General features: G+C 41.0%; 2 pseudogenes; one reads left to right on the top strand and one right to left on the bottom strand.

Moving 5' to 3' along the window:
• Nucleotides 1–3,021: 3,021 nt before the first annotated feature.
• Nucleotides 3,022–7,221, bottom strand: LOC101979021 (annotated as a pseudogene).
• A 103-nt stretch (nucleotides 7,222–7,324) lies between these two features.
• Nucleotides 7,325–8,019, top strand: LOC113457430 (annotated as a pseudogene).
• Nucleotides 8,020–8,220: the final 201 nt, after the last annotated feature.

Consider the following 8,220-nt stretch of genomic DNA (forward strand, 5'->3'; position numbering starts at 1 on the left):
CTAGCTCTGTAGACCAGGCTGGTCTCGAACTCACAGAGATCCGCCTGCCTCTGCCTCCCAAGTGCTGGGATTAAAGGCGTGCGCCACCACCGCTTTTTTATAGAACCCAGGACCACTAGCCCAGGGATGGCACTGCCAACAATGGGCTGGGTCCTCCCCCACCAAGCACTAATTAAGAAAATGCCTTACAGCTGGATCTTATGGAGGCATTTTCTCAATTGAGGCTCCTTTCTCTCTGATGACTCTAGCTTGTATCAAGTTGATGTAAAACTAACCAGATTTTTTTAAAGTCTTCCAGCTTTTGTTGTTTTGATTTCTCAAAAGCATTTGGAAATTTTTAATCAAAGAATTCATTAAAAGTTCATTTGATAATTTTAGAAAAGTGAAATTATTGCAAACAAAGCTTGCAAACAGGAAAGCATTGAGTTTATTTCAGGGGAACTGAAATTAAATGATGAGAGTCCAAATGGTTTCTAAAATCTAATTTTGCAATTCTATAATTGAATGTTGGCATATTTTACTTTGAAGCATCTTTTGATGAAGCTCCTATTTTTAATTGGATAATTTTTTAGTTTGTATCAAAAATAGAATGATTTGAGAGGACTTACAATTTTGCAGTGTTACATTTTTACAAACCATTAGGAAGGATCAAAAGTAGAGACAATTTATTTTAAAATTTTTGTCACATTTAAAGTATTTGTTAAAGAAAGATACTCCTAATAGAAACAAAATGTCACTACTTGAGAAACTATTTGAGCTTATATATCTATATATTTCAACAAAATATAACTTGAAGTATCCTCTAGGTATAGAATTTAGACCATATCAACTAAAGGCAACTTTTTATCAATTAAGATTTGGCTTACCTATCCATCCATAGGTGGTTAGTTGTCACTCAACATGGGTGCCAAGATTTTTTGGAGAAGCACAGGACTGTCTATTTTTAAAAAAGTGCAGGGAAAACTAGATATCTTAGCACAAAACCATGAATTTATCTTCAATACATCACAGCATAGACAAAAAGTAACTCAAAATGAATTGAAGATCTAAATCTAAGAGCCTGACATACATGACCTTGAACTGAGAATAAGTCTCTTAGATATGCTATTAAAAACACAAGTAGCTAAAGAATGAAAATTGAAAACTTTAAAAAGTATTTATATGCGTGTGTATGAGTATAGGTATGCACACGCCATGGCACATGCATGGAGGACATAGGACAATGCCTGGGGATCAGTGCTCTCTTTCCACCATGTGGGCCCTAGGAATCAAATTCAGGTTCTCAGTCTTGATGGCAGGTACTTTTTAACTGCTAAGCCATCTCTCCGGCCTGAAAACAAACAAATTTTAAAACCTTTGTCTATCAAAAGATGTTACCCAGGAAATGAAAAAATAGGGACCTAGCTCAGTTGGTAAAGTACTTGTAGGCATGAGGACCTGTCTTCAGAATCCATATGAAAAGCCAGGTATGGTGAAGAACTTGTAATTCCAGTGCTGGGGAGATAGAAATATGTAGATTTCTTGGGCTTTCTGGTCAGTCAGCATAGCCTACATTATGAGTTCCAGGCCAGTGAGACCGTGTCTTAAAAAATATGTTGGGTGGTACCTGAAAAACAGTACCCAAGCTTGTCTCTGGCTTCCACTTGCATGTGCGCATTTGTGTATCCATATCGACACACCTGCAACCTCCCCCCCACACACACCGACACAGTTGAATAGTCTATAGCTGATCTGTGTGGTGAAAGGCTAAACTTATCCCTTTGTCTCAAGAACAATGGAAATAGTGGGTGGCCATTAATATAAGAACTCATACCTGCCCAAAGTATGAAGAATAAATGGTCTTCATATGGTTGGCCTTAAATGGACAGCTATATTTCCCCCTTCAAGGCTCATGGAGCATTATGAAAGAGGAAATGGAAAGAATGTAAGAGCCAGAGAATAGGGAGATATGTTACAAAAAGGCATCTTCTGGAAACAACATAACTGCTGCACTCCTGAATTTACTGTAGCTGTGGTTATCTGAATAACACTTGTACCAGATTAAGCGTCTCAGCATTTCATCATGGAAGGGAGAGGGGACCCATGAGGTCCCATCCCTCCTGGAGGGACTATTGGTAGCTAATGGTTGTTGAGAGATTTGTGGGCATTATTTTTCTTTAAAACTGCATCCTCTTTATTGTACATACCTTTCATTTCAGAACAAAATAAATAAATGAACAAAACATAATGCACAACACCCAGTCCTACTCTTTGGTGAAGGAGGGGAGACTTTTCTCCCTTAAGACACTAAGGACAGGAGGGAAGAGATAACCTGCAGACATCAGCAGAGAGCTAGGTGGGTCAGAGTCAGCCAAGGCTGCTGGAGAGCCAAAGGGAGAAACATGCAAAGGGCATAGGCTTCCCAGTGGGAAGTCTACTTCCATGTGAAATGACAGTATCCTCATTGTCAAGACCAGCTTCAACAAAAATACACTTACCAGAGTGGGGGCATAGGAATCAGAAATGTTAGTAAAGAATATGAAGACACAAGTAAAAATAATAAAACAGAAACATAGGATAGTATTGGGAGAAAATTCCAACGAATACTGAAATCCCCCGTGTTTAATTTTCCGTACCCTTGTACACCAATACAAAAGGGGGAAGAAGACAAAAGACTTCTTTAACATGATACAAAGGACAACTGGAACGCTCAATTGCTTCAAAACTTTGAGACATCAAGTCATTAGCATTCTGTTGTTTAGGCAGTGAAGTCGCCCTAGACCAAGTATCCTGAAGGCAGCCACTGCCCAGGTTAAACCTCCTAATACAAAAGAAGGCGCAGAAGTATGCTTGCATATCCTAACTGTCAGGGTGGAGTGGATCTACCCATGTGTGCCATCTTAATGTCAAAACAATCAAGTAACCAAATCCTGGGTCAGGAGGTGAAAGCCTGGTTGTTGCCAGCAATTTTGAGCAGCCCCAAACTCTCTGACCTTCAGACAAGGTGGAAATAGGCTCATATTTTTGGGCCTCCACATCACATCATGCAAAAGTGGTGGGATAAACTACACTCAGCTCCTCTACTGTCAATTCATTTTCATTAGGGCCCAGGCCTACTATGATCATTCAGTAGATGTAGGCTTGGGATCCTCCAGGGAGAAGCCAGGGGAAAGTAAAGTGGCTTTAACCAGTAGCACTACTAGGTTCTCTCAGCCTTGCCATTTTGTCTGCCTCTGTCTTTTGCTGCGGACTTTCACACTGGGGTGGTCAGGATGGATCCCTGTATGCTTTTTGACCATTATGTAGCCAGTTGTAGAGTTGTCTTGGAGTGCGTGGGCCTTCATGATCTGCTCCGTGATGACTGTTCTTCTGTAAGTGATTTTTATAATGTAGCATAGTAAAGAGACAAGCTTATTGGGCATTGTCACCTTTTCAACTTTCTTACCAAAGATCTTCATGAGATTTCATAGATTCTCAAAATTTCCCTTGTTCTACTCCATTTTCTTCTCCTTCTCGTCCTCTGGTAGTTACCTGCCCTCCTTGGTCAAAGATACTAGGCTTTCCCCCGTACAACTCCTTGACCTGCTGCATACAGCCCCTGTAAATAGGCTTAGTTATATAAACCACCTCACTGCTCCACTTCTTCATATGCTCCATGAAGGCAGAGTTGGCTATCCAGTCTTTGCTTTCAGTAGTAAGGTAGCAAATGGATTTCTGTGTCTCCTTCATGGGAGATACACGTTTTGATATGAAAGCCATCTCATATCCAGACTGAGAGGTGTGGTAGCCCAGTAGCTCAGAGAAGTATCATTGCCAGTTAGTGGAATCTTCATGGATTCGAAGCTTTAGGTTCTTAGAACGTACCTCACAGAATTTCTTGTATTTCTCTTTGTCTTCTGCCAGCTTAGTGATGAGCTCAAGGCCTTTCTTCCCACTGTTTTTGTAGATGATTTTCAAGGTTTTGTTCTGCTGGGGCATTTCTTGGGGGATGTTCATCCTTGGAGCCACGCATATCACAGATAACGCTGAGATAGTTTGATATTAATTCACCATAGTTGTCCATAATGAACATATGATGGAACAAAGCTTGATGTTCTCAAAGAGGACAACAGAAACTTGCCAAGAGATGATGAACAGTGCCCTGAATTCCAGCTGACCTTCTACAAAGAAGTGTTGGATGGTCAAGTGATTTTCCCAATCACTGGTGTAGCTCTTAAAGAATTCACTATATTCCTCTTCAGTGATACCATCAAGGGTTCTGGTCCAAATGGTCTTGGTCTGGCTCAATTATTCCTGACAAATGTATCTCTCCTTAGTTTTCTTTTTCTTATTTGTGTCAGTATCATCCTTCTCATCTGACCTTCCAGCTCTGGTGCAGGAGAATTGTCTATATTCTGTCAATCATGTTATAAATAAACACTGTTTGGCTAGGCAGGAAATATAGGCAGGAAAACCAGACAGGAAGTAGAAATGATGTAATGAGAACAGGAGAATTCTGAGAAGAAGGAAGTTGATTCCTCCCATTCCTGCCCAGACCACCGAAGAAGCAGGATGTGATCTGCCCCACTGAAAAAAGGTACTGAGCCACATGGCTAACATAAGATCAGAAAAATGGGTTAATCAAGATGTGAGAGTTAGCCAGTGAGAGGCTAGAGGTTATAATTTATGGAGACCTATGTGTGATTTTCTTTGGGGCTAAACAGTTGTGGGGTACTGGGTGGGACAGAAAACCCCAACAACAAGCAGGCCTGGCCATTCATGTTACACAGCTCCAGTCTTGTCTTCTCCTCATCATTCTTATTGTCCTCTTCTTTTTCTTCCTTTGCCTCATTATCGCTGATCTTCTGTCCTTCCTTATCCAAATAAAGAGTGCTAGGACAGCCCATGAACTGTGAGTGCTTCTTAGCCACTCCATTGACTCTCCTATAAGCATTCTGTCTGGTCTTTGGGATGATCACTTTTACATCCTTGCCAATAGGCTCACCGTGACATGCCTGTACAGTGAAGGATCCATCAGCAGAAGACTCAATAGTGTTCATCATCATTGTACTTTGTGATCTCAACTTTCTCTGCCACCAGAGAGGCAGAATGAAATCCAATACTGTCTTTTTTTTGTGAACTTGAAACAAGCTGGGTTTATCTGAAAAGAGGAAAACACAATTGAAAAAATCACTCCGTAAGATTGGCTTGGATACAGCCGGGTGGTGGTGACATATGCCTTTAATCCTGCACTCAGGAGGCAGTCATCCATATCTCTGTGAGTTGGAGGCCAGCCTATTCTTCAGAGTGAGTTCTAGGACAGCCAAGGCTACACAGAGAAACTCTGTCTCAAAAAATAAAAGCCTGGAGGCATGCCTATGGACTCATTTTTCTTTTTTCTTTCTTTTTTCTTCCTTTCTTTCTTCTTCCTTTCTTTCTCTTTCTTCCTCTTTCTTTTTCTCTTTTTATTCCTTTCTTTCTTTCTTTCTTTCTTTCTTTCTTTCTTTCTTTCTTTCTTTCTTTCTTTCTTTCTTTCTTTCTTTCTTTCTTTCTTTGAGAGAGTCTTTCTATGTAGTCCTGGCTGTCCGGAATTCATTATGTAGACCAAGTTCAAGGCTGATCTTGAACTCATTGAGATCCCATCTGCCTCTGCCTCCCAAGTGCTGGGCTTAAAGGGCTGCACCACCATTTCCAGCCATATTTTCTGAGACAGGGTTTCTCTGTATAGCCCTGGCTGTCCTTGAACTCTCTATGTAAACAAAGGTGGCCTCAAACTCATAGACATCCTCCTGATTCTGCCTCCGGAGTGCTGGAATTAAAGATGTGATCCACTCCTCTAGGACATTTTTAAAACTGGTGATTGACATGGGAGGGTCTAGCTCATTACAGGTGGTGCTAACCTGGGCAGGAGGTCCTGGTCTGTGTAAAAAAGCAGACTGAGCAAGTCATAAGGACCAAGCCAGTTAGCAGCATCATTCCATGGCATACACATTAGTTCTTAAGGTTCCTACCTTAAGTTCCTGACCTGACTTTCTGAATGATGGACTATAAACTGTAAAATGAAATTAAGCATTTACTCCCCAAGTTGCTTTTGGTCATGATGTTTTATCACAGCAGTAGAAATCCTAACTAAAACAAACATGAAACTGCTATGTCCTAGAGACATCTGCACCAGCTTGGAGAGCCTCCATGAAAGTTTTGTGCCAGACTGAGCAATGGTTTTCAAATTATCTATGAGGTCAGGCTTGATCATGCCAATACTTGTCTCCACCAAGGTCAGGGTGCATTTCTGAGAGTTGGGATCATGTCAATTTTCAGCTTTTTACCCCTGTGCAACTTGGACAGATCTGTCAGGCTATCACAGCAACTTCTATCCATGATATCAGAAGCATTAGAGATCAATTTCTGAAGGAAGATTTCTTGTTAGAATAGAAAGCATTCATGGTGAGGGACTTACATTGACCAAGTTCCGCCTGAAATTCAAAACTCCTCACCTTCTGGTGGTAAAAATCTCAGGCAGGGGGGTGGGGAGGTGGGGGAAGCATTGCATTAGTCCAGACCAGGGTGGGCCCAGACAGTCTCTGACTTGAATGTTAACACCAAGGATGTTCAGGGTGAAAACTTGACATCATCTCCAACCCTCAGGAGAGTAGGGCCGTGCATCATTTTTTTCAGTGTCTCCAGTAAACTTCTACCCAGGCTTAGGCAAGAAAGCAATTAAGCTCGGTGGTTCATATGTAAAAAGAAAAAAAAGAAACTAGGAGGAGGACTATCTGACAAGGGGTCCAGCAGGAGATTAAATGTGTGTTTGTGGGGGAGTGGTAAGAGAGGGTAATAAAGGTAAAAGGACTAAAATTCATTTTAAATATGCATGAAACTGTCAAATAATACAAATTAAAGCATATTTGTTCTGATCATTTCTAATCTGACATTGTATTGGGGGTCCTAGCTCCAGACCAGAAATAGAAAAAGGGAGAAATAAAATTCTCTTTAAGAACAAATAAAAAGACCATCTATGTAGAAAATACAAAAAAGTCTATCAAAAAGCCACTAAAATGATTAAGTTAGTTTACTACAATTTCACAATACAAGGTCAAATATACACTAGAATGTTGTAGTGATGAACAATTGTGAATTGAAATAATATCATGGATAAATAACATCATTAAAAAACCTATAAAATACTTAAGCATAAATCTGACCAAGGAATTGAGGGAGTCTGCCGCCTGTGTCTATGGTCTTGCCCATGACATCCAGCCACATGGGACTTAGCCTTGGAATATGGTACTACAGGAACCAGTTCCTAGGCTCTGATAAATAGCTCTGCCCCTCCTGGCTCATCATCAGGATATCCTTTTATCTGACAATGCTTGCCTCTCAATACATGTCAGTGGTTGAAATTGGCAGCAGCGCTTATGGAATATTGTATAAGGTCCATGATTTGCACAGTGGCCACTTTATGGCCTTTGAGAGTCCCCAGTAGAGGAGGAGCTTGAGTGGGTTTTGAGGTAGTCTTACTGAGGATGCTGGAAGCATTTGAGCATGCCTATGTTGTCTGGCTGAGGATGTCTATGCTACTTCCTGAACTGACCAAGAGACTAAGGTGACACTAGTGTTTGAGCATATAGACCAAGCCTAAGGACATAGGTGGACAAGACGCCCCCATCAGATTTGCCAGATAAGTTGCCAGATAAGACCTTAAAGATTCACATGTGACAGTTTCTAAGAGGCCTAGATTTCCTTTATGCAAATGGTATAATTCACCAAGATATGAGGTCAGAGAAAAGTCTTGTGACAAGTGGTGGAACGTGCAAGCTGGCTGATTTGGGCCTAGCTGGATTCTATGAGAGAGAGAGAGAGAGAGAGAGAGAGAGAGAGAGAGAGAGAGAGAGAGAGAGAGAGAACCTTCTATCTGTGGTTATTACATTCTAATACCATACTCCCAAAGCTCTGCAGTCCACATATATTCCGTCTGTGGATAAGTGGTATATTAGTTGTATCTTTGCAGAGATGTTTCTTCAAGACCCTCTGTTCTGTAGAAATTCTGAAGCTGACTTGTAGCACAAATAATAATAACCCAGAGACAGATATTGGGGTTCAAACTGAAGATCAGAAATGCAAAGTGGCCCATCACTAGCTCTTACCTCAACCTCAGACCGAAATGGGCAATCCTGTTTCCATGAATCCTCAGGATGAGACTGTTACCCTGAGCTCCTGTCTCCTCCTGTTTTATATTCCTCTTTAGTGCTGAAATTAAAGGTG

The sequence above is a fragment of the Microtus ochrogaster genome, chromosome X (assembly GCF_000317375.1).
Source record: "Microtus ochrogaster isolate Prairie Vole_2 chromosome X, MicOch1.0, whole genome shotgun sequence".
Classification (NCBI taxonomy): Eukaryota; Metazoa; Chordata; class Mammalia; order Rodentia; family Cricetidae; genus Microtus; species Microtus ochrogaster.